Source organism: Acromyrmex echinatior, chromosome 14 (genome assembly GCF_024713525.1).
Source record: "Acromyrmex echinatior isolate Ae372 chromosome 14, ASM2471352v2, whole genome shotgun sequence".
In the NCBI taxonomy this organism is placed as follows: Eukaryota; Metazoa; Arthropoda; class Insecta; order Hymenoptera; family Formicidae; genus Acromyrmex; species Acromyrmex echinatior.
Genome location: NC_141865.1, coordinates 629,675 through 657,655, shown reverse-complemented (window position 1 = coordinate 657,655; position 27,981 = coordinate 629,675). Strand labels below are relative to the sequence as shown.

General features: G+C 35.2%; 2 long non-coding RNA genes across 6 annotated transcripts in view; one reads left to right on the top strand and one right to left on the bottom strand.

The window, feature by feature from the left end:
- Positions 1–27,981, bottom strand: part of LOC147907302 (uncharacterized) — a 234,481-nt gene that overhangs the window by 71,491 nt on the left and 135,009 nt on the right. For 3 of the 5 annotated variants that reach the window (XR_015547305.1, XR_015547303.1, XR_015547304.1), the window contains exon 4: positions 19,612–19,792. The exons of the other annotated variants lie outside the window; for them this stretch is intronic. This is a non-coding gene — a long non-coding RNA (uncharacterized LOC147907302). The remainder of the gene's footprint in view (positions 1–19,611; positions 19,793–27,981) is intronic. 5 annotated transcript variants of the gene reach the window in all.
- LOC147907303 (uncharacterized) lies at positions 11–26,759 on the top strand. The gene is made up of 2 exons (XR_015547310.1): positions 11–13,861; positions 23,859–26,759. It is a non-coding gene; the product is annotated as an uncharacterized LOC147907303 (long non-coding RNA).

The following is a 27,981-nucleotide window of genomic DNA, read 5'->3' as shown; positions in this document are numbered from 1 at the left end:
TTAAATAATTCAATTATGCGATGAAGCCTGTACGGTTAAAATACGTGACGGTTTACTGATTTTTTTTCCTCTCGATCGATTTAATCGGGCATTATTTTTATACATTAGCCTTTTCATATATTTATATCATATCTTTTATGTCGATCTGTTATATCTGTTGATTGACAGTAGTGTTGCTGATACCTTATTTTCTGAAGAACCAATATATTATTATACGTTCGTCTATATACAGGTGTTCACAGTTCAGATATGTTAATCTTTCATATACAGAAGCTTGCAGCAATATTTGCAACATTGTAAGATTGTTGCAATATCGCTGAAATGTTGCAATATTATATACATGTTTGATAAGTAAAGATAAATATCTCACATAGGGGTAGAGCAGACTAAACTGAATCGAAAAGTCCTCTATCATTTTGCAACTTTCGCAATAGTTAACAAGATATCAATTAAGAAAAATCAGCGAATATCGATTTTTAATAATTTTTTACCCAAATACTATCAACTTTACAGAAAAACAGCAAGAGACAAAATTGTTTATTCTTCATAGAGCTATAAGAATTTTTTCAGAATTTTTTGTCAACTTTTTAGTACTGCATTTTCTTAGATTAGCAACTATTTAGCAACTAACATGAGAAAATGAGGTAGTAAAAAATTCTGAAAAAATTTTCAGAACTCTATGAGGAGAAATTAAATAATTTTTATCACTTGCTGTTTTTCTGTAAAGTTGATAGTACTTGAGTAAAAAATTATTGAAAACCAATATTCGGCGTTTTTTAATATCTTATTAATTATTACGAAAATTGTAAAATGGGACTTTTCGATTTAATCCACTGTATCCTTATGCGAGAGTTTTATCATTACTTAGTAAACATCCTGTATATAGACGCAATGATTTGTGCTTATTGGACAATATTTCTCCGCATCTCTATAAAGCTACTGTTATTATTATTTCACACTATTTTAATCCTTGAACATTTGACCTCGACAATTGGCAAAGTAATTCGCGCGCGCGAAAATCTCACTCAAATAAAAATTAAAAGTCAGTTATCGATGAATAGTCGTCGCGTAAACTGTGTATTTCTTCACGCCAATATCTAGCAAAAACATCATTTCGAAAGCAGAGAGAGAAAGAGAGAGAGAGAGAGAGAGGGTGGGAGGAGGGAGAGAGAAAGAAGGGAGCATGGGAAGAGGGGATGAGTCAAGCCGATATATCGATCCGCGCAACCCTCTTTCAAACACCTTTTTCAGCGGGAACAAAGCGTTTCCAAACTTCGATCCGAAGTCGCTGGGTGCACCGGTCAGGCTATTCTCTCTTGCGAAACAAATTTCCCAGAACATTCTCAGCCACACGAGCGCGCGCTCTCTCCCGGTGACGTTAACACAACTACGGGGGGGAGAAAAAAAATAAAAACGGTGACGAGAGACGCGAAATCGCATTGACATCGAGATTGATTACGTTAACCGGTAGAGTGATTAATCGCCGCCGAAAAAATTTCGGGAAGATCGTACCACGGTTATACGTGAGAGCTTGTCGTGTATACGAGAGAGGTATACGTGTCTGTGAGGGATGTACAAAGCAGGTCCCTCTCGTCGATCGGGGGTACCACCACCACTAGCTTGATTTTGGACGCGGCGATTGACAATTATTGTTGGGCAGCCCCGTCAGAAATCAAATTTGAGGACGTGTCAGCCGCCCGGTGGTGGATTTTCCGCGCTTTCGTACGCAAATCTATCCATGAGCAAATCTTATTGATCAACGCCCCGAGTGGTGATGACGAATATGGTATCCTCGTTAACACAGCTTCTAGTATTAGTATTAGATATATACTCGGTATTTCGAGTGTCACTGCCAACACGATGCGCTGTGCTGGATTGCTGGCTGGCGTGCACGATGCGTGATTACTCGACGGGTCCAAATATTTCCGTAAGCAAATATTTTCGCTGCACGCGTCACAGTATAGTGACAGAGCGTGTTGCATATTCTGGTACAAGCGTTCGAGCGCGGAGAAATAATTCACTGAGAGAAATCAGGGCGTGACAGATGCACTCAAAAAATTTCATTACGTATTACCGTACCTGTTTAATTAAATAAACGTCAATTATCTTTACGGCGCATCTCTTAAATCTTCTTCCGCTCGTCCCGAAATTTTATTAAAAATTAATGTGAAAGATAAGATACGCATCTCTTTGATTAACCGAAATCACGTAAGACTTTACATTCGTTTTAGATATCATCGACTGATATACATACTTGACGTTGCGTTTCGAGATCTGGGAGATAAATCGCCAAGTGCTATCGACGTGCATCGCGTGCGACTTCTCACTCGCTATCGTGAATCTCACTATCAGTTTCGCATTACGTTATGCGTCAAAAATGCGGACACTCGTCATCGACTTCGAATGGACTCGCTTCCTCTTTACAGACACGAATGCCCTCCGCCAGCCTTGGATAGTCCCGGGTTCGAAAATATTACTGCGAGACGAACTTTGGCTTTCGCTAGTTCAAGCTTAATCATATGTTCATTTCGTAGCGACGAGGGTGATACTTTATTGGCACGATAACACGGAGTTCTCAAATCATCAATTTCTGACAATATAGTACATGTACATTGTTCCATTACTCCAAAAGTGACTGAAAAAATAAAATTTCTTAAAAAAAAGAGAAAACTATTTTTCAATTTAACAGAAAATTATTGACTAATCAAATAATATCGACAAAAAAAATACATTCCCAACATGATCGAATGTCATTTTTGTCATTTTCATTTCACAACCCAAAAATTATTCTTTTTGAATTGTGCCGATTTTTTTAATCACCCTTTTTGAGTTGGGACAATTTTTTTGAAAGCAAATGATTCATTTTTAATAATTGATAAAATAATATTTACTTAATTTGTGATAATATCTCGAATATCACATTTTGTAAATTGTGTCACTTTTGAAGTAAGGAAGCGATATTACAAGTTGACGAAATCTTTCGAATAATCATTGAATCGAGAGTTAAATCTGAATTAATGTTCTCGAACAATGTCGATGACGATAATTATTAATGTTCGAATGATTTAAGAACATTGCTTGTGCGTGTACGCAGCACCAACGATTGCAAATTGAGCTAACTCTATATCTGTCTGTCCAGTTTGTCATCTCATTGTCGTCAATGATAATTTACGATGATTAAAGACACTGACAAATAACTGGCATCCGCGAAAAAGCAGGCTGGTTTTATTTCGTCAAAAAAGAGAAACGTTCCGACATGACAGACGTATAACATTTATTAAGGTCATTACGTTCAATGCTCCAGAAAAGTATGTTCGCACACGTCATCAGAGAATCACGTACTTGCAGACACCGCGAGTTAACGTAACGATACACGATCAAAGCTGTGTTTCAAAAGCTTACTCTAATTTCCCGAGAGAGTTGTCTAATTTTCCCTTTTCCCCGAGTGACGTAATTAAATAGAGATAGAGGGAGACTCAAATTAAAAAGCGGATCTGTGCGAAAAAAGGGATAAACGGGAAACAGCAAAATAAAAAAAGTACCATTCGCCAGAAGAGACGAAAAATATCATTCGCCTCTGGATCATTGTTACGCCGTCTAACTTCGTTTCTTTTTTCGTTACACGAGTGCCCGAGATCTCGTTAACACCGCGGGGAATATCGCAGCTGGCTGTCAGTGCTGGCCGAAGCGACAGCGTCACGAAGCGGAGCGAGGAACCCGGAGGAGCTCAAGGGAGACGAGAATTACGAGCGGAGAATTACCGAAGCGAGCGTGCAATGACGGTGACAGTAGTGCCGACAAAGCGGATGACAAAGCGAATGACGTGAACCAGTGGCGGAACCAGCGGAAAACGCGTGACAAGGTGACTTGTCGCGTCGCGGTACCGGAAATCCAACCGGGAGCGGGAAGTCCCCTTCTCTCCCAGTGTTCGCGACAGGCCCCCGAAAGCGAAGGGGCATCCCGTCGTCCATCCCGTCTGGCACCTTCACCATGTCCCGAGGTCGAACCGGGTCGAAGCTGCTTCAGCCGGACCGGCTCACTTTCGCGTCGCACTCGCGTCGAATCCAACAAGTTAAAGCGCTCCTGACGTCAGACCCGCCGACCGGGTGTCCTGTGCGCGACCGGGTCAACCCCCGGACCGCTCTTTGCTCTGTCAGAATCGCGCGCTCTTCTGGGTCTATCTTCTTCTCTTCCCCTCTTCGTGCTTTTTTTTTCCTCTCATGAAGGAGACGGACACGAACTGCGGACGCGAACGACGTGAACGGTTAACACACACCGATAAGACGCGCGACGAGAGAGAGCTGATTTTTACGTGCGCATTACCCGTACGTATTCGTCCCGAGGTCGCTCGGAACTCAGGAAGAGAGAGACCTCCTGAATAGGATGGCAGTTTAAATGCAACTATGCTTTCTCTGGTTTGGGTTGAGCGCGCAGGGTCCGAGTCGGCCGTGTTCGGTGGCGCTCGGCCGCTGTCGGATCTCGTCGATATGCCCATAGACACAGTGTATATGTCTATGGATATGCCGTGCCATGCTACGCTATGCTTGTGCCTGGTTGCCCCCCCCCCCTCTCTCATTCTCCCTCTCTTCGTTCCTCTCCTTCATCTCCTCATCACTCCATCCTCATACGTGGCCTCCTTGCTCCTCCATCTTGCTCATCTCTCCTCGGGTTACTCTTGGCTTCTTTGTCCCCTCTTTTTCTCCCTCCCACGTAATCTTCCCCGCCTCGCTCCTTCTCTCTTTCGTCCTGAACTTCTTTCTTTTCCTCCATCGTCTCCTCTCACTTCCGACAATGGCTCTCTCGGGCCGACGATCGGTGCCGATGTGTTGGTTGGAGAACGTCATAGTGGTAGTGATGCCGTGGTGGTGGTTGTGCGCCGATGCCAACGTGGTGGGGGTGCGGGGGTGGTGGTAGGTGGCGGACCGGTGAGACGAGAGGGCAAGGAATGACGGTAGTAGAATGTATAGAGGATAGCGGGCGCGGGAAGAGGGGACCAGGAGGAAGACCCCCCCCCCCCCTCCCCTCCTCCTCCTCTTCCTCCTCCACCTCCTTCTCCTCTCTCCCTCTCGTACTCGGAGCGGGGACGTGGAGCTTGCGACAGAGACGGTCATATGGCGCCCGAGTCAGAACGGGGATGTCTTATGTCATTCTCCTCGGCGATAGTCTAACGGGTGTCGCATTGCTCCACCAAAGTCGTTGTGCGAGATACAACTGGAAGATTTTCCAGACTTTTTTCAATTTCTTTCGAACCCTCTTCGATCATATGGGCGAGATAAGATTCAAAATGCAACTGCAATATCTCGTGAAGGATACGCGAAAACCCGAGGAAAAAGGGAAAATAAAAGCGCCCGAGGTATGCAGCGACTGATGAAAAGAGCTATTGTTTCTATCGTTATCGCACGCTCTTTTAAATACATATGTAATTTTTCATACGCGGTTGAAACATTTGTGTTAAATTTAACACATTTCATGTATTACGAACGACCTACTTAATCTTTTGTGTTAATTTAACGCGAGAAATAGTTTAAGAAGTAACGTAAATATTATGTAAAAAAATCAGCAAAAATATATAGGACAATTTGTATAAAGCTTTATAGAAACATATTTTTCAATGAAATAATATTTTTAATATGTTAAATAAACATATTTCAGTAAAATTAGTATTTATATGTTAAATTTGTACACGTTTTCATTCATTTAGATTAGAATTTATGTTTTAAAATATGTGAATTTTAATTGTTACATCACTTATAAATTGTATTGTTTGTTAAATACTAATTTAATAGAAAATATTTAAACAACAATTGCATTATGTTAACACTCGAATGTATTAAAAATTTTAACAAAAATCGATTTTAATAAAGATATAAAATGTTTCCTACTGTAAGTACGTAATGATTCGAATAGCGTTAAAATATCATTCCATCGCTCTCAATTAATCTTTTTCTAACGCGCAAAAGTCTCCCGAAATTTTTCGGGCTCGCTTTGATATTTCCCGACTCTTCTCAGTTTCCCTGACTTTCTCGATTTTCCGGACGCCTGACAACGCCGATTTTGCCTTGTCGTATCACCGCATTCGGATCCCTTTCTCCCACCTGTGCGTGTCGACTGTCTTTACAATACTATTCACCCGACAAAGAGTCTGATGCCTATTCATTCGGTGGATTTGAGAGAACCGATGTTATTAAAATTCAACATCCGTTGGGGCAGGGCCGCGGTAACTATCGATTATTCAGTTGTTTGTTGGAAACAGAAGATGTTTGCGGGAAATGAAATTAAAAGTCAGTGGGGTTCAGTGCAGTTTCCTCGGAATTTCCGACAACCGCATCCATCTTTGCGCTGTACATTAGGAGCGCTATAAAATACGCTCTGTTAATGCAAACTCTCTTGAATACGAAGTCACGTCAGATGTTATATTACTCCTATCAACGAATGTTAACTAGAGTATTACAGATGACAGATTTCCTCTTCTCGCAGAGAGAGAGAGAGAGAGAGAGAGAGAGAGAGAGAATGTTGCGACTAAAAATTCTGTAATTTATAAGCACCAAGTTACTATTTCCTCTCGTTCCAGCGAATTAAATTACCTCCGTTGCAGTATAAAATTTCGCTTTACCGGCGTGAAAATATCAAATAGTATTTTGCATACTGAACATTATGTAAATTTAAGGGAGGTGTATAACATTAAATAGTTTAACCATAAGACATAAGTTTTCTAGAACCACCTGAATGAGCTAGACATATCGCTCGTTTGCTACAATAATGACATAACTCAAAAATTGTTATTTTTTAATTGCAGTTATCATTTTAGCTCGCAAAAAAAAAAACGGAAACTTAAAGAAGAAAATAATGCTTTTATTTAAAAGAGTATAATTTTAAAAAGCATAACTGGTTCTCGTAAGCCTCGTAAGAACTTTAACTGAAATGCTTATAACTTTATTTAATATCTTTACAGACAGCTTCTTCCTAGTCGTAAGATTTATGAGAAATTTATGTAGATATTTACGAATGATCGTACGGTGCGCATAGAATTACAACTTCAATCATAAGTTCTTACAAGTTTTATGAGACCAAGTTACGAGTTTTACGATTCTGCTTAGAATTGACCTATCGAGTTAGAATGAGCAAGATAGTACAAGTTAGAATGAGACAGCATATATTGAAAGAGATAGTACATACACTGTTAGATATCAAAGGAGCGATGGTAACCCAATCTCTCGAGTTGACATTTTGTTATTTTTAACTTCTATCTATGTCAAAATGTAAATCAATCTATTTCTGTAATTAGTTTCAAAACAAACATCGTTCATATTTTAATGTATACTTTGTAAATAATAAACTAAATTTGAAGTAAACTGAATTCCTTTCCTTAAGTTAAATTGTTTAATCTAATCGTTTTAAATTAACGACATATTGAGTAGAAGTGATATAACTTAGAGAAATGATTAAAAACAAATTGTATAATTTGACACTCTGGATTTAAGTAAAGCCTTCTTTCTCACTTTTTTGTTTTGACAAAACTGGCCAGACTCTGTTATAGAATATCTAGCAATTACTACAATGGTACAAAAGCGTAGTCAACTAATTCTCTGAAAAAAATCAAGTATATTAAAAATTGAAGTTATATTTTAAAAGTACATTATATTCACTAAAATGCATTTACTTAGTTATAGCATTTTATCATCATTATCATTAATTATAGTCATCAGGCTTTTTCGAAATTTTCACAAATGTAAAAATGACATCGATCGATGAATTGACTTTTTCAATCTCCGAACGCAAATTCGATTAAAAATATTTGATCAATCGAAGCTTTGAAAAATGTGAATATTTATTTTGAAATAATTATCTTTGGCACATTCGGAAGTTTAGAGGTTTTTGCCCAAAACTTTAGCCGAAAGTTTCGTAGAAGGTATATTTCGATGACAAACTTAAAATTCATAATCATGAGTAAACGTCATAACTAAGTACATTTTAGCAAATGTAACGTACTTTTAATCCTTCGTTAGACACCTCTTTTTTCGATCGCTTTTTGACACACTGGGTGGCTCACACTCAGAGCAATGTTTAAACAACTGACATTCTTATTTAAAAAATACAATCAATATGAAAAAAATTATGGGTTAATTCCAAGGTCTGTAGAATACATTCAAATAGTTTTTAATTGCAGTTTTATTACAGTTTTTGTTTAAAAAATTCTTAAGTTTAATGAATAGAGAAAAAACGAGTAAAATCTTTGAAAAATAGTAACTTTTAAAAAATTCAATATTAAAAATTTACAGAATTGTTGTTCAGATATGATACTTTGAAAAAAAATTAGTTTGTAAATTAGTTTTGGATATTGATTTGCATATTGAATGTAGGCTATTTTGGGAATTGAAAAAAACAGATTTTTTTAACGATAAATTAAAAGAAAAAGGACTACGAGCCAGAACCTATAATATTGATAGATAAATAAAAAAAATGTCTTAATAAATTAATTATGAAATTTAATAACATGCCGGCTAACAACAACAAACATTTCGAACGGATCATTATCAATGTTTAAAAAATATGTCTAAAACGATAAAAAAACATAACATAAAGTCGATCGAAAATTGAAAATATACTTCGCATTGAATAACTATATAATTGTTGGTATCAATAAATTAAGAAGGATCTTGTTAGTTTAACTGAACAGTAACATAGATAAATTACATACATTAGAATTTGTCAGAAAAGTAAAAATTTATACTATGAACGGTCGATGGCAAATGAAAGTATGTTTCAGTAATTTCAAGACATCTAACTGTTAGTATCAATAAAGAATCTTCGTAAGTAAAATTGTACAGCAAAAGAACGTCGATGTATGATTATATATTGGTGTCCAGAACGAAATATAACGCATTACAGTTATGAATATAATAATGTAAGATTATAAGAATGACAGAAAAATATCTAGATATAATCTGATGAGACAATACAATATTGATATAAGTGAAAGTTAAAAATGTAAATATATCTATTCAATTAAAATAATTAAATACTCGTTAAAATTAAATAAGAAAAATACCTTTCATAATTGTAGTTGAGAGTTCAGTCCAAAAAAAATAATATGAATAATTAAATAATATGAATAAAGTGCGAGAGACAATGCGAGAAACATCGATGTCTCTTATCTTCGACGTTGTTAGACAAAATAAATTAAAAATGAAGGAAAATAGTCAGAGAAGGAAAGTAAAATTAATGTTAGAAAATAGGAAAGTGAGATTAAAGAGGAGGGGATAGGTAGAAGGGATTTTTTTATAAACATTGTATTTTTGTATTATAAAATAAAAGAAAATTGAATTTTAGAGAGTTAAAATAATTTTGTGGGTGGTCCACACCCACAAAATACCCAGTATGTCAACGAAGGGAAGTTAAAATATATAAACTTTCATTTTAAATACGCTCGGTTTCTTTCAGTGAACTGTTGGCTACGCTCTTGTGTCACAACAATGATTGTATCTCGTAACTCTATCTAGCGCTCTGTGCTTATAGAAATGCATATCAACCGCAATGAGATCGAATGCCGGGACTGTTTCTTTGACCGATAGTTTGGGCGTTTCTCTTCTCGCTCGCGAGAATCGAGCGAATCGCATCCTTGAATTCCCAGTACGATCGTGGAAGTTTACAACTGCTCGGCGATAACAGGCATGCAGCAATCTCTTCGCGGTTTATCGCGCTTTCATTTATGGATCTTATCGTCCCGCGCGCCAACCGCCGCGAGATATGAATCAAAGAGAATCGCTATCCCCCACGATCGACGTTGAATGAAAACATTCCCGTGGGAATGCGACGGGCTGTAACACTGCTCGTTACGCCGTTTAGAGGACGCGCAATTTAATCGGCATCGCGCGTGACGCACATGTTCCGGCAGTTGTTCCCGATTACGAGACGTGGAATATTATCACTGTCGTCTCTTGCTGCCTGCCCGTCGTTAAATTGAACTGTTAGTCTAGCCAGTGCAATTGACCGGCAAAATGCAATACGCCGATTAGCATGGATACGACGTGTTTTATTCCGACGCCCGGAAATTCGGGGCGATTCCATTCGGGCGATGCATTTCCAAGCGCTACATTATTCATGGCCTATAATGAGACACTTGGATATACACGTAATAAAACGCGAGAGCGTATAGCGTTTCGTGCTCACGCGCGCATTCATCTCGGTACATCGCGCTCATCCGGCTCATCCGAAATCGTAATATCGTAATTGAACACATGGCGACGCGACGGTTTTTCGAAGGAAAAAATAGCTAGGCCGAATTTCGAAACAGAATCGCATGGCGTATTATTATGTAAATTAATTTATAATGCGGTAAGAGAATAATATGCGATATCAGTTCTGTATTCATGCGAGTGTTTGATTTACATAAACCGCATCTCCATTGCGTCCAAAATGAAAATCCTGTAGTTGCAAAATAACGAAATATCATTTTAACTACCCCGTCGTCGTAATAATCACGTAATTGTATGTTAAATAAAATGTAGGTTAGAACCAGAAGTATTGCAGAAAAGTTATGAAAATCTCTTTGATGTACATCAATATTTCTCTCGTGTGTATATATTATTCTCCATATGAAATATTAACAATTTTTTGTCTTCAATTTTTCAGTATAATAATTACTTCTATTTACTTTCATATAAATACGATATATGCAACGCCGCTGATATTCAGTGAATTTTTCAAAAATTACGTGAGCGAAATATTAATCTGCAAAAAATTTTCAATGTTTCATGATTCGAAGAACTGCATTGCGATCTGTGTATCACCGTGGAATTGCTAATGTCCATTTCTATATCATAGATTAACTTTAATCTCGATTCAATCTTTATCTTTTCTAATTCTCAACAGAAGAAAAAAATAAATTAAATCAAAGTTAACCCTACAAACCCTGTTAGGAATTACCCTCCTTTTTTGTAAACTACTCGCTCGATTTTCATGAAAATATAGCCTATAAGGTAATAATTTTACATTGCTTTATTCGATTTAAAATAAAAAATAAAAAAATTCAAATCTGTGAATTGAAAGTGACGGACAGAATTTCCAAAAAATAATTTCAAAAATAAATATCATAAAATTCGGTTTTAGAAAACTGAATTGCTAAATAATATCAAATTTCCAATTTCGATTTATTTAAACCTCATCAATGCTACATAAACAGTTAGAACTGACTTTTAAACTTTGATTGTCCTTCAAACTATGAACCTGGTGATTTCTTTTATTAGAGGTTGCTACTTTTTTGAAATTTATTTTCAGTAGACTACATTCGAACTTAGCAACACCAAAAAATCTAAATCGAGTTTCATAATAATCAGATCTTTTTTTAATTTGAATTTTACTAATCTGAGATTTCTAATGTGAGAATCGAATTCAACAACTCTGAAAATTCTTAGAAAACAAGGTCTTGTTTATGTCTGTTAGAAAGCTTCCGTTCTTAAAGGGATAAAGTTAATCTACACTGATAAAGATACACATAAACGCCACCGACAGCTTCGCGAACTGTCGCGTGCAAATGTTCCGGATATAACCGCGTCGACCTCTCCGTTGATAAGGTAAGCTTTAAGAGAGAAAGAGCCGTTTCGCTCCCGTGACGTTACACCTCTCCACGCCGTGATTACTCTAATGCACGATGCGGGAAAGAAACAGGGAGAGAAAAAGGGAAACGGGAGTAGTTTCGGGCGCGCGCGCGTGTTCGAGAGAGAAGTTATCGTACCCGACGGGTTTTCGAAGTTGGTTGCCCAGTTGCACTAATCGAGCCAGCCATTTCTGGGCCGGGAGAAGCGAAGAGAAGCGGGCCGCGCTGACGCAGGGAGATGCGTCATCTTCGGGGATCCCCCCGGCGGTGCACCCGCCTGAATTACCATGCTGAAATTTAATTGGCGCCGTGCGCGCGCGCGCGCGCGCGCGTCCTCCGCGGGGAGCGAATTAAGAAATTTTATTCGATTTGTCGCCGTTCTCGGCGATGAAGTCGTTCAATTGAATATCAGATCTGTTTATAACTGGACCAGTTTTTACTTAAAGGGAATAGATATTTATTTGAAATTTAGCAACAGCGAAAAAAGGAAACACTTCTAACAGTCTGATGCAACAATAAAAAACAAACCTACCCCGTTGCGAACACGCCGAAGAATTTCATTGCACTTAGAATTAGTAGTAACAGTAATTATATTAGAACTCTTGAATTTTAAACAATGCAAAAAGATAAATATAATAGGTTAATGAGAGTCAGCAATGATAAACCGATGAAAACCGCAATAAGTTATTGTATAAGAATTAAAAACTGTCAAAATTATTAAAATTGTAAAATAAAGAATTACTTTAATGAAAAGAAAAAAAAGAAAAAATTCAATGTAAAACATATCTAGTTAAAATTATTACATTTTTGTCAACCAATAAAACTTTGTCAAGATAAATTAATAAACTATAAATCTAAAAAGGTTACTAACATCAGTCAGGAGAAATTTTCAAGCATCGCTGCATAGATATGATGAACATGTGAGTTAATTATACTTGTATCATTCTTACTCCAAAGAGAGTCGAAACGTTCAAAATAAAGAAGACATCAATCCAATATCTGAGTATTGATTATTCACTTAGAATTAGATTAGCAAGGAAAAAAACAAGACTTTTCTAGTATTGATTCTTCAGTCAAGTTAGAATCGTTTTCCAAAGGAATCGCAAGACTAAAAAGATATGTTTTATACAAACAAGAAATTGTGAATTTAAAGGAAAAAAAAAATTATCTAAAAAATTCCTATTAATAAATTAAAATTATATCACGATGTAATAGCGACGACATAAAAATACAGAATTATTTATATCTCGAAGCAATTTTAATTTACGGAATTATTATTTTATTATTATTATTATTATTATTATCATCCTCATCATCACAACGTAATTTAATTCATGGAATCATTATTTCGCGATAACTTTCTTATCAAGGAGAGCACGCAAATATAACATGTCATTTATCAACATTTCATTTTCCACATTTTTCCACGAGATAGCTGCGGCCCTGATCGAACGTGTCGGCGTGGGTAGCCGACGAAAACTTGATAACCTAGATTTTGGCGGTGTCCGGGCAAGAGTTAGCACACGCGGAGACTCATTACGTAACTTTTGCGATCGATCGTTCTGCCGCGCGCGCGGAACGCCCGCACGCTCTTCCGGTATGCATGCATGCATGCATGTATGCATAACGCATGTATGCGTGCGCGCTCTCATATATACATATATATGTGCATGCGTACAAACACCCCCACGACGATATGTACACACGCATACATGCACATATATACACGCATATACGTGTCGTGACGACGAATTGGATCGTGTTATCGTGCCGCTCGCTACCGGCGTTGTAGGAACGATAAAAGCGTGCGTGCCCGGAGTGAAAACATGCAAAGACGCGCTTTATAAAGTTCCGCCGCGACGCCACCATTCTGTCTCCCTTGTCCTCCTCCTTCAACCCCCGGCACCTCCACGAAATGAGACATTCAAGTATTCGCGAACATCGTTTCCAACCGCCACCCTATACACACGCTTTACCTGTGCCCGTTTTTCCGCGCGTTTTTCCGCACGTCGACGGCAACCTTTACCGAGCGTTTTGCCTGGAATCTAGGTAAACGCGCGTTCCCTTTTCATACAAGAGGACTCTTTTTTATCTTTTCTCTCTCTTTCTTTTTCTTGCAGATATTTCTTGAAGCTGCAGACACGGCCGATTGACGTCGAGGATTAACCTGAGATTAAACGGGCGCTGTTGCCATGAAAGATCTCCGGTTGAAAGCTGCCGTTTCGTCGGGGATCGGCGTACACGCAAAGATCACGTTAGGAAAATGTATGTCTCTTTTGTGTGTGCTAGATATTAATATTGTATTTTGCGATTCTCAGCCGGCCCCCAGTCAGGATTACACTGATCGTCAGTAATTTTGTTAAAGGAATATTTTGACTGATCGTTGTATTTTTTGATCCTGATTCTGACAATCGTGTTAGTATTTATCCTACGGATTCTCATTTTTTATATCTGACATATCTGTTTTTAAAAACTTTATATTTTACCAACAACAGTTCGTTGGAATCTTTTCTTTAAAATGATTTATATTTGTTTAAAATCTTTTATAATAAAATCATATAAGAAAATCATGTTAAATATTTAGTAAATATTCTCTATGAATCATTTATTTATATCTAAACAGAAGAGATAAGTAGAGGCATCTTTAAATGTTCTTTTCATAAACTGGACGAATAGAATGGAAATCAACGCATAAAATATTATAAGAAACACCTTATTAGATTAATTTAACAAAATAATTTGACTAATTAAGAAAAATGAATTTTGTTGACCACAGTGAATGATCAGAAAGTATCAATTTATGAAGTTTCTAAATATATGTTACTCCTCTTAGAAATCTGATAATACTGAAATAACTAATACTGAAAGAGCGTAATTACTTATTTTTAATATTAAAAGCACTATTGTTCAGTACTTTTAGTACTCCAAATAAGTAATTAATTACTGCCCTTCAATAATAAATTGCTCAGTATTAAATTGGCTAATATTAAGTCCTTTAGACGATTTATAATTCGTGATTAAATTCGGAACAGAATTCTATTCACAATTTATTTATAATTTTACGTTTCGTATGACATAGGAAGTATTTGAAGAAGTAAAATACACTCATTTTCAAAATATATATCGGGATACATATTTGTATCTAAGACATGCGACACATAAAATTGTAAGTAGAATTTTATCTTGAATTTAGTTGCGAATTATAGATTGTCTAAAGTGAGTTTTCTGTAAGAGATAGAAATTCTGCCCTTCTCGACACAAATAGATATGAAAAATCTATATATTATAAGAAATCATACAGAAATTTAACATAAGAAAAGTGAATTTTGTTGACTGATGAATTATCAGAAAATATCAATTTATACAATTTTTTAATGTAACTCAAAAATCCTGTCTTCTTCATAAATTTGGCAAACAGATTTGAGATTAACAAAACAGTACTATGAGACTCTATCAAATCAATTCAACACAAGAAAAATAAAATTTTGTCGACTAGTGTTATCGCGTTGCGACGAGACGAAAAAAATAATACAAAATTATCTCACGATCAATTCGTTGAAGAAATAAAAACGAGGGCAATGGAAGGTGTCGATAGATGTAATCATTGCGTTATCGTCGTATTATCTATTTGTTTCTGACGAGCCTACGCGTTTCGCCGATTTCGCCCAAATCGCAACAAACGATTGTCCGTCTATCTATCTGGCACATCTTACGCGGCAATGCTGGCACTGCGAATCTCGTGAATATGTGTGAGTGCATACTCGGCCCTAATTGAAGGTTTGCCTCCACGCAGATATCGCAGTCATTTACAATTTAAATTGTGTCTCCTTTATTCATCGACCGTCAGGTCTCGTGATTCCCCGGGCAGTCATCCGATTCCTCGAGAGAACGAGACGCCTCCGATCAATCGCGAGGTCGATGAAAAACGCAAGCGCGAAATAAAAAAAAAAATCCCATGGCATTTCAGGGGGTGGGCGGGAGGGAATTTGGGGACGGGCACCGGAAATTCTCGAGTGCCGTGATTGTTCGGTCCTGGTCGGAAAGCCCGGTCGAAATCAAGTACGCTCTCTCCGGTTTGAATACTCGATAATCTCGATCAACTTTCGAGCACGCGCGACTGCGTCCGATGCGTTTTTAATCCCTTAACGCGCGTATTTTTTTCCCTCTCCATAGTACAGGAACGAGAGAGAGAGAGAGAGAGAGAGAGAGAGAGAGAGAGAGAGAGAGAGGAATTAAAACTGTTAAAAAACAATTTCTTCACCGCAATATGGTGGACAGCTAGCATCAGCTTTTGAATTCGGGTTTCCCGCGAGTTTCCGTTTCATAAGATTCGAATAGTTGAAGCTGTCCAATAGTTCCGAACAATTTCGAGTACAGGAAAGACTATACGCTTGCGCCGAGTCTGTCAAGGATACTCGAAACTCGACGCGCACCATTGAAGGGAAAACTCGGATCCAACGCGGATGGCGCTTTGTCGGTTACACGCGTTTCGTAAAAATGCAAAATAATGAAACACGACGGGTGCAAAAAAAAATTGGAGATACGCGAAAGCGATAGCGAGAGTGGAGAAGAGGAACGTCGAGATGGAGACACGTGAAGGAGAGGGAGGACGAGGACAAAGAAACGAAGAAGCGAAAGAGATAGAGAGGGGTGGGAGCAAGTGCTCTTAGACGTGAGTTGGAAGGATGGATATTCTTTATGAAAGGATTTGAGAAACGAGTAGGGAGAGGGCTCCCGGCTTGTCCTTAAACCATGAAAAAGCCTCAAGTCCGAAAGTTAAAGCCTGAGTTCGCGAAAATGAAGATCCGACCAAGTGGCCTTGTCGCGAGGGATTTCCGCGTTTTTGTCGCCGCGCTTTTCCGCACTTCAGCTCCGAGATTAATCAACGAGCGATAGTTATTGTAATAGTTATTTGCGTATCACAAAATTGAATATCTAAAGCGTTCTAATTTTCTTCGTACTTTTGTAATCTAACATTTTTTCCTCACTAATTTCATTTCATATTAAAGTAATGAAATTTACCGCTTCTTTATTTCAAAAGAATTTCAATACACAACTAAAAAATAATTTGAGTTATTACTGTAAATGAGTTAAATAAATATGGTCCCATCAATCGTCTCAAAAGTGAACTAATTTAAATACAAATAGTAATAATAATTCTCAGACTGAATATAAAAAATAAGGCAAATACGGGTTAATGAGAGCGCAGCGCAGTTATAGTTTATAATTTATGTAATAAATTATAAAGTAGCATCGATTTTCGAACGTTTCGGCTGTCTATTTCGAGTCTTCAGATAATTAAATACAACAAGTAAAAATTCGTTGGTCCATGAAAGATAAATCACTCACAGGTTGCTGAATGTGTTGTTCTCAATATATAAGCTCCAGGTAGCATATAATTAGCGAATTTTTTTAAAATACAATAATCTTAAAACTAACATTATTTACATGACATGTGTATGAATTTAACTTTATAAAAAAAAAAACAACATCAAAATCGTCATAATTTAGAACGGATTTTAAGGGTTGTGAAACGTAAATGAGAAAAATGATTCGATTATGTTAAGAACGTACTTTTTTACCGATATCAATAATTTCCTTTTTGTCAAGTTAAAAAATAGTTTTTCTCCTTTCCTGAGAAATTTAATTTTTGTAGTTGTGTCCCTTTTGGAAGGGAGCAATAAATTATAAATTAATGCCAATATATCTTTGTAATTCACTTATTACATCAAATGTGATTCTAATTCTAGTTTCTCACGCTGCGTAAAATTCCGAATCGATGAAATAAAATGGCGACTCGGAAATTACTCGTAAATTGTCCTGATAAATTCAGGTCTATACCGACAGGACGGACGGACGGAAGTTAAGTTCTCGCCAACTTTTTGCCTTCGCCTTTCCACAATTTTTACGATGTCCCGCGGACGGAATCTTCGCCGCCCCGTCGCGGCTACGAAAATTGGATTTACTCGAGGATCGATAAACAGTCTCATAAATCTGTCTATTATCGTCCCATAAAGTTCTCCATGCGAAGGATCTATCATGCACGTAGACTGTGCATGTCTATTTGTGAGTCGCTATACACGGTGTCCGATAATAATCATTGACCTAATTTTAATGACATTCTCTTTTTAGTTAATCCGTATTTCGATCTTACAAAATTTAATATTTTCGTCAACTAAGTTTCATATGAAATTCTATTTCTCACTTCATTTAAAAAAAATGTTAATAGAATGTTTTTTATCCATAAACCAGTCATAAAGATATGTTGTTATATTGGAAATTGAAACATTATGATAAATATAATTTGCTTCAATATTTTTTGTGGAGACAATTTAAAATTTAAAGGAACCGTCATTTAAATCAAAGATGATACTTGCAAGCACTCTCTATACAACCTTCTTCTTCGTCAAGAAGAAGGCATCATGCGCTGAGGATGCAAATTGTTGAGAAAAGGATGGAAGGATCGGAACTTGAGAGGGAATTAGAGTAGCATCTCAAATGCCGAGAAGATTCTCGACATCATCTATATACTTCTTTCACTTCATGTCGACGGCATGAAAAGTCATCTTCAGCTCTAACCCTTTGAAGCTCTACATTTGACATGGTTTTAAAGGGTACTATCGATATTCCGCATAAAAATGTCAAATTCGATGATTACTTCATTATCAATTATTCGTTGTTTATTATAAATTTAGCCAAACACCATTTATTCTATAACATACGTATCTATTTGATACATTTAATTTAATTTTTGTTTCCAACATTTTAATTTTTAATCGTTTATTCACAATCAGAGAAAAACATACTAATAGGAAGTATAAAAGTGATAGTAAGATATTAAGTTTTGTAAGGAAAATTAATGTATTTTTAGAGAAGTTGTGAATAAACTATTTTATAATAATATAATAATTGTAAAATACAATATATAGTTTATTCAACTATGTACATTAATTCTACATATAAAATAGTTGTTATCACTATGTCTTTTTCTATAATTAAATAAACTATTTTATATCTTTTTCTCTTTGACTGTGAAATTATTGTTAATTTTTTTATGCATTTAAGATTTTATATGATTTTGTCTAAGATTCTATTATTGATGTAATGATTATAATTATCGAATATTGCGAAGAATAAAGACACAAAGATGTTAAAGACACTTTTCCTAAGAAAATCATAATGCATAATGATGTCATTTGATACTTTTGACAATATAATGTCAAGAATTCATCACAAAATTGTAAAAAATATATCAAATAACGTTCGTTATGTCATCTTGATCTTATCATAATTTCGTGTTCTATCTAAATTTTTAATGGTATTTAATTAGTAAAATTCTTTATTGAAGCTATTCTGTAGTAACATATTGAATGAATACGTTGAATTGTAGAGGATAAATTTGAAAGCCTAAAAGTTACGATAATAAGACAGTATTCAATGGAAATTAACTGAGTAAATTGCAAATCGTAACTTAAAAAGTAATTAAATTGAAGCAGTAAAAACACGAAATGAAAAACAAATGTAATCGCAGTACAACCCAAATAAGAGAAATACTTTCGACTAATCAATTCTCTTCATTCTACCTTTTTAATTCAAATAATGCCGCGTCATTGTATTTGTAATTCATTGAGAGAGCGTTTCAATTAGAGTTGAATTGGCATTATTATCGTATCATTCAATTTTGTCGACTGTCAGTCAATGTTCATGTTTTTTCACAGTCCGTGTTCAATAAAAAGTTATTTGAATGTGTTGCAATATTACGCAAATCGTATTATTAAATATATTTCAGCCCTGTTGAGAATTAACAGAATTTCGTGTGAAAGCCATGAAATATCGTCAATATTTCGGTATAAATCCTAGATCCGTTTATTTTCAAAATAAAAAGAGAATAGGATCTTAGAATTCTTGCTGAACCCGCGCGCGAGGAAAGAATGGCAAATATTTGCTGTTAAAACGATAATACAAAGAATAGATTCGCTGGTAGCAGAGCTTTAAGATTTGCTGAAAAATCTTACCAGGAAATCGGTGAAGTGACGATGCGCGAACGTCTTTATAACGGAAGCGGAGGCTGAGGGGACACCGGTTGGCGAGGATGGCTGACGGGGGATGTACAGAGAAAATCTCGGCGGAAATCCTTCTCGTCTAAGCCGAGACCAGCTCTAGAATCCAGAATTCTCAATTCCGCGGCGAAGTGTGCTGAAAGAAGCATGAGTCGAACGTTAATTTGGTGTCTGCGCCCTTGCCGACGCATTGGCCCTTTTTCCACCCCCTTTCCTTCTTTCGTTTCTCCCTTGTCTCCTCTTTTCTCCTTCATTCACCATCCCCTTCTCCTCCTCTCTTTCTCTTTCTCTTTCTCTCTCGCTCTCGCTCTCGTTCTTCGACTTTCTCCGTAACAGTCGCGACGTGGACCAAGTGCATTAAAATAAATTAATTTTCATGAGATTTTCCCGTAGCGAATGGCCGTTACGGGGCTTAAAATAATAATTCAACGAGCCGCGTGGATGGAATTTGCATTTTGACGGCACGGCACGCTTCTATGCGATGCCAGCGAGAGCTAACTCGCTCGAAAGGATGAAACCAGTGGCGGATAACCCGGCCTAAAATCTTGCAATGTAAAAGAGTCTCACACGATAGTGTATCATTCATTTGCAACAACGACACAATTTAAGAAACAAAAGTACATATTCAGAATAGATTAGAATATTTTAAATCATATTAAAATTTCGTAATACATATTTTAAAATATAATTTTGATAATAACTGATTATAGAAAGAAATGTTTTTTTTAAAGTACGTCTGTTCTTATTTTCTTTATATTTCCATTTTTTACAAGCAATTAGAAAATGTTAATTTTTTTAGCTCTATCGTTATTGTAATAAATATAAGATAATGTGGATTATCAATATTGCACACAGAAAAAGGTTTTTTAATGAACCATTTCTTAAAGAAATTTAATTGTATTGGTTTTTTTTTTATCGTAGACCTTTTAAATTACAAATTTTTCAGGAATCATCATATCATTTCAGAGGCATTTTAATTTTTCCGATATATTTGCCTATTTAAAAAAATAATTGTTAAAACAATTATTAAAATAGGAATGTTACTTTTAAAGAGATTTCTTATAACACTTATTACATTTAAAGAAATATTTATTACTTTTAAATTTCAAATTTATTTAAGAGACTACAAAATTCATCCTTCTGTTTCGGATAAATTTAGTTTGCTTTTTTTCGTTTTCTTGCGCAATGACACAAAATACATTAGGGCCTCAGAAAGCTTTCATCCACCACTGGCTGTGTACAGAGAAAGAGAAGAAAACACGAGAAAGAGAAGATGGAAATAGAAAGACGAGAAGATTGTGGGCGAGAAATTGGGAAGAAAAGAAGAGAGATAGAGGAAGAGATACAACGAGATTCTGGCAAACGCGTTTGTTTTCGCTATGCGGTTACATCGTGACGTGACGATGGAAGTGATAGGCATCCCGCGGATGTCGCGGTATAACAACGGTGTATGTGCATGCAGCCGCACGTACATATATTGTTCAATGTGTGGATAGCTGGAATACAGGTAATACGTAGTGCAATGTTGTGTCGGGTCCTTTTTCTTGCGTAAAGATATATGACGAAAATGGATTTGCACACAGATACGGTTTGCGAAAATGTAGCTCTTTGTTGACATGAATTATACTTATCAAAAGAGTTACTAAATGTAAATGATACTTATCGTAAGTATAGCAATAGAGTTGCTTTTCATGTACAGTCAAATTGTCCATGGAAAATCTTACTATATGAATAATTTCTTTAAACTGCAACGGTTTAAACTGTTTTCGGAGGTTATAAAAATAAAAATTGTGGTTTTACGCATGCATTACAGTATTATTAATTTATATTTTTATTTGGACACTTAATTATGGAATTAATGTTCTTACATTAGTTTGAAGAATAGTCTGAAAAAAATCATCCCTATGTAATATGATACACTGTCCGGACAATTAATTTCGTGAACAAAATGAAACTGCACAGTTTCATTTTGTTTTCGTAAAATATATGGAAAGCATGGTTTTGTTATAAAATATTTAAAAATTTAGCTAGATACAAATAATAAAATAATTTTGTTAGACTGTCACAATAATTATGTAGCTGGTTTCTAGAATGTTAAAACTTTTTGCCATGAGAATTCTACGCAATTATTTTGATGACCCAACAAAATTATATTTTCAAATCTATATGTAGCTAAATATTTAGGTATTTAGTAAAGCCATTCTTTCTGTAAAAATTACTAGAGAGTGAAGGTTATTATTATTAAAATGACAATGTTAAAATATGAAATAATAGATAAATATAGCAATTCGTTAAAATACAATTAATATAATTTTAATACACAGTTGGAAAATTTCTATTAAATTTAACATATTTTACGTATATGTCCAAAATGGTTTAAATCAAATTTTTTTAAATTAACACAAGAATATGTTTGAAAGTTTTTCGAATAATAAAATAGTAAAAAATTAATACAAAGAATGTAATATTGCTACACAATTTCTAACGAATCATATTTCTTCATTAACATTAACATTCATAATATGTTAAATTAATACACTTTATTCATCTATCTTAGAATTTTCGTTTTAAAAAACATTATTTTTATATTATTTATTCACTTATTTATAAATTATGTTATTTTAATACTAAGAGAAAGTTGAATATCAATTTTGATACAAAATATTCAAATAACGCGATCATATAATGTTAAATTAACGCTCAGATACGCTAAAAATTCGACATAAAATTTTGTCAAAGACTTGATAAAAGATCTGAGTGGACAGTTCTTAATATAAATATAAAATATTTTTTACTATATAATATAGTTAGAATCATACAATTTATCAGTAATATATATATATATATATATGATTGTGTAGCCACAAATTACGCAATAAAACAATCTTTGCAATTCTTCGGAAAATCTTTGATTATTTTGGATTCAACGTAATAGAAAGCTCTGCTTGCGCAATGGAAAATAAACTTCGCGAACTTTCAAAAGATATCTGACGTTCTTTAGAAATGGCGGAATCGGTTTTCGTAGCACAAACCGGAGGACGGCAGCCATACGTATTCTTCCTCAGAGACGACAGTTATCAGACAGAAAACAAAGGAAGCGTAATGATGAATAAAAAGAAATCTTTATCCGTCTCCAATCCCTCGATACTCGACAGAAGCAATTATACGCAGCTGGCGCGACTGCAACGTCGAATCGATCGGGTCCGATTTGAAACGATCCTATGAATGTCGAATAAAATCGACCGGAGAATAGCTACGGGGTCATCAATATCTCAATACACTGGATACCGTCAATACTTTTCTCTCGTTATTTCGACATTAATACTCGCTTCTCGATATCAGAAACTGATAGTAGTTTTTAAACTGCACGTCAATAATCGCGGGGAAAAGAAATTTACCGATTTATTTTTGGGTATATCCCTTGAGATATTCGAAATTCTAAAATTACGAACTAGATGCAAGGAAAGAACGGTTTTGCTGAAGTATCTCAAAAATTTGGCCTGGATACGGATCTCAAAATAATTCTATTGGATTATTAAAATAATATTATGCAGGACGTTGAAGTTGATTCCCAAGTTGTCATAACTTTTTGCAGGATTGCTAATTATGTTTGAATTTCTCACATGATTATAGCCTTAATTTAAGTGATGAAGCATCTGCATATGGAAAAAACGATTTTACTGAAGTCTCTAAATATTTAGCTTGATTTTATTGTAAACTATCATCAAAATAATTACACAGAATACTCAAACTGAATATCAAAATTTTTTGCAACATTGCTCACTATGCTTGAGTTTCCTGTAGATTTATTTTGGTGATAGTTTTATAAAATTATTTTCAGATCTATATCTTCTCAAATTTATATAGATACTTCAGTAAAAAAGTTTCGTTCTTTCTATATCTAACAAAAATAAGTTAAAAGATTTTATTGAAACGATTTTGTTGAAAAATAATATTTACTTTAATAACAATTTTAATATTTTGTTAGTTCTTCTTTGATTTTTTTATTACCATCTTTTCCAAGAAGCAATAAATCGAGCGTGCTTTGAGGTCAAGACTGTACCTTAATGATCCAACAAAATTATTTTCAGATCTATTTATCTAAATTTTTTTAAGAAATTTCAACAAAATTGTTCTTTCTATGCGTGACCCAACAGAATTTTAATACGCATTTTTTTTTAAACAGTCGTTGCATTTTACAGTGCAATAAGCAGTTATTGCTACTGAATGCAGAGAAGCACATTCGAGAGACAGCTGCACAAGGAGAATCGGGGATCAACGGCGCCCAGAGAATCTCCGCGATTCGACATGCTCGTTTTCCTCCACGGGCACGACCCAGTTCTCGAAAGGAGTCACGGCTAGTTACCATCTACGTATTTCTACGCGTTATGTGTCTGGCTATGAAAGTTCCCTTCGTTGCCGCCATAATCGTGAAGAACGTCGATCCGCAGCGCGTTTCGTACTTAGTACATCGCGATACATATGCAAGTCTACGAAGGGAAAGGGTGAACGGATGGAAATCGAGGCAGTATGCTCCAAGGCACCCCCGGAGAGTCAACGGCGCGACATTAGAGGACGGAAGTTTCACAATTTGTCCTCGGCGCGGTGCGGTCTCAAAATGCCCGAGTGGAGCAATCAAGCCTTCGCTGTCCCGGGAGAAAGACGTTCATTTTTTACTTTTGTCCCGGACACGACGCGACGGACCGGCGGAGAAAACCGACTGAATTTATCCTGGCCGCTGGCTCGGTCGACCTCGTATCTCGTAAGTGAAGCTCCGCTGGCCGACCAGCAATTTGTACTGCTCGATACTTTCGTATGCAAATCGTGAGACAGTAAGGTAGCGTTTCTGACCGCTACGCTCACGACAAAATTCGCGAGCGAGCTGTAGTGCGTTCCATGTTTGCTGTTCTTCTCGATTGTAAATTGCAACAACGTTTACAAAGGCTTTCTTGATACCATTATCGTTGTTAATATAATGGTAAGACAAATATGGAAAGAACAAGTTCTTCTGAAGTAATCCAAAATTTATATACAATAACTAGATACAGATCTGAAAATAATTTTGTTTGGCCCATCGAAATAATTATGTAAGTGGTTACAAACAGTTTTGATATTCTAGTAACAAGCTTGAACGTTCCATAATGTAAGAATACCAGATGTAACATTCCTGTGGATGCGCATTCGTTTAAACCTCTTGTGACCAATTAGAAATTGGTTGCAAATTTTAAAAATTAGTGTAAATCCGTTATTAGAAATTTACCACCAATCTGAAATTGGTGGTAAATCAAAATCAATTCAACCATCATTATGCGCAATGTTACACCTTGCATTCTCATGTCATGAAGCATCCTATCATTATTTTAATGGTTTAACAGTCTAACAAAATTATTTTTAGATCTAGCGAAATTTTTAGATATTTCAGTCCAAAATTTTGTCCTTTCTGTATAAATATAAAAATGGTAAAATGAGAGACAAAGAGACAAACAAGATGAAAATAGACGAAAAAATTGATAAAGAGAGAAAGTACGATGATCGCGAGCGTGTTCTCGATAACGTAAAAATATATTATGATATACATATGTTACGTTCTGCTGCAAGGAATTTATTCAAATCGAAAAGCATGCATATAGTATCGTTGCGTTTCATTGGATCTTCAAGGTTATCTGAACGTTGTGAGGCTTTCTTGAAATGTTCCAATCGTTGGAAATGTGGTAAGCCTTTAAGATCTACAACAACTTCCGAGCTTTTAAATCTTCCGAGATCTTCAAAACTTTCAGTATTTTCAAGATCTTTGCAACTTTCCAGGATATTCAAGATCCGCATGGCTGCGAGGTATTTGAACAATCCTGCAGTGACGTGAAATTTCTTATCATAACTTTAGAAATGTTGACACTTATCACGTTATGTGATAACGATTTAACACGATCAAAAAGTTATCGTCCTTTCTATTAAGTAAACATTCCAATAGTCATGCAAGTGTGTGTTATATAATTTTGGCTATATAAGTATAAAGCACCTTCAATTTATTGTATTTTCTTGGAAAAGGCGATATAATAATAAGAACTAATAATAATAATAAGAACTAAAGGCGGACTAACAAATTAGTAAAATTGTAAAAATAAATATTTCAATGAAAATATTTTTAATTTATTTTTCGTTAAATATAGGACGTTTACGTCAATTTGTGTACAAAATTAAGTTTACTGAAATACAATATTTAGGTAAATAGAGATGTGAAAATAATTTTGTTAGATCATCAAAATAATTTTATATATGGAATGGTTTTAATAAATCGAAAATTTAGCTAGATATAGATACGGAAATAATTTTTTTGGACTATCAAAATTTATTTATGTAGAACATTTAAACACAATGAGCAATGCTGCAAAAAATGTTGACGTTCTAACAACCAGCTCGAATGTTCTATATAATTATTTTAATGATCTAAGAATATTTATTTCCAAATTTGTATCTAAATTTGTATCTAGCTAAATTTTTAGATACTTTAGCAAAGCCGATCTTTTCGTGTAAAAAACTGAAGTATAATGAGCAATGTTGTAAAAAATTTTGACATTCTAGCAATCAATTTAAGCGTTCTACATAATTTTGACAGTTCACGATAAAATTATTTTCAGACCTGTTACGATCCAGCTAAATTTTTAAATACTTCAGAAAAATCGTTTTTTTCCATTTATAGACTATATAAATTATGGAAGAAATATCGATTACTCCTTATTATTATTTATTTTCTTACATTATTCATTATCTTCATAATAAAAAGGACATCCGAAAGTGCATATGTATGTCTTTAACAGCGGAAAGGATGGGGGATAAGATATTACAATAAGCTCGGGGTCATGCCTCGACGTTGCGAAATCGATCGAGTAGCCAGTTTCCGAGAGTAGCGCGTCTGGTCCAAATATTTGCGGGAGCCGTTCGTGCGGTAGGAACCCATTGCACTTCCGGTGAAGCGTGTAAAGCGAGACGCTACGAGGGGATGCCAAGCGCTGCGGTACAGCCAGCGAAGATCTTCCAAGCTAAAAGGTTACATCGCAACACACACCACCCCGCCGACGCTGTATGCCTTATGGATTAATCTAGGAGGGTCACCGTTTGACTTTTAGCAATATTTAGACACCGTGGCAGTTTAATGGATCCGCAAGAAACGTGTTTGTCCATATGCATATGATATGATCGATTCGATATGCGATTTCGACATCAGTTTATCTAAATTCAAATGTCACCTGATACTTTAAATATACTTATCCGTCTATTTCACAAATAGAATCTATTATATACATTGTAAGTATATAACTAAAGTGCTACACACACTATAAATATATATATAAACCAGTCAAGGACTTTTAAAAGTTCAATAAATATGATGATAAAAAAAGGCAAATAAGAGTCGATTCTTTAAAATATAAACGTATAAAAATTATTAATAGGAGTTAAATATATACATAATATTTTACATGTTTCGATTCTTAGATTGAGCTATCTTCAGATATCCTCCTCTTCATACTTAAAATTAATTACTATCGTCAGAAATAAAAAAATCATGATATAATGTGTTTCAACTTGTTAATTTTAAGTATATATATATATATAGAGTTTATATGTATATATAATATATAAAGCTTTTTTAATACGAATTTTATAAAAAGGTAGGGCCTCAAAAATTCTTTGCACAGCTCTGCATGGAAAAGATGGTTTTACTTAAACATTTGGAAATTTAATTAATTCTATAGATCTGAAAATAATTTTAGACCATCAAAATAATTACGCTTCAGCTCTTTGCTAAAATAATAAAATTTTTTGCAGCATTGTCATCAACACTTAAGCATTCTAAATAATTATTTTGACAGTCCAACAAAATTATATCTATCCAATTTTATATCTAATTAAATTTTTTAATACTTTAGCTAAACCGTTCCTTTTCATGTATAATTAAATAAAGCTTCTCTAAAGAGAGAAGATGCGATTTATATTTTTACAAGTTTTTTAAGCTATATATGTATATTACAAGTGTAAAAATTTCAGCGTACATTCCTCAAAAATATAAAAATTCCGTGAGGGATGTAAAGACATAAAATAGTGTGAAATAATATTCGTGAGTTTTCACTGCTGCGTTACTCTTGTAAGAAGCAGGATGTATGCGGCAGATTTCTCTGACGTAGAAATTGCATTAATATGATATTTCATGTGCTATATTTCAATGTTGCAACGTCCTTTCCTCTGTTTCTCAAATCATTATGAATGAAATGAAAAACGAATTATTCTTATAAAATTTGTTTACCTATAAAAAATAGACACAAATTTTAT